Source organism: Nestor notabilis, unplaced genomic scaffold, assembly GCF_000696875.1.
Source record: "Nestor notabilis isolate BGI_N333 unplaced genomic scaffold, ASM69687v1 scaffold21931, whole genome shotgun sequence".
NCBI classification, from domain to species: domain Eukaryota; kingdom Metazoa; phylum Chordata; class Aves; order Psittaciformes; family Psittacidae; genus Nestor; species Nestor notabilis.
Genome location: NW_009914553.1, coordinates 1 through 221, shown reverse-complemented (window position 1 = coordinate 221; position 221 = coordinate 1).

Here is a 221-nt window from a genome sequence, read left to right as displayed (position 1 = left end):
CACTAGCTGCTTGCTCGGCCCGTGCCCGCGGCCAGGCGGCTGCGAGGAGCGACCTGCTCCTCCTCTTACCAAAGACTCCAGAGGGCTCTGGCTGGGTGGGATCTGCTGCTGCCTTGTCTTAAATTCCCTGTGGATACCAAAAACCCCCGGTGGAGACATGGCTCAGCTCCAGCGCTCGGGAGAGGCCTCGAAGCCTGTGTGGTGCCCTGCACATCGCCCTG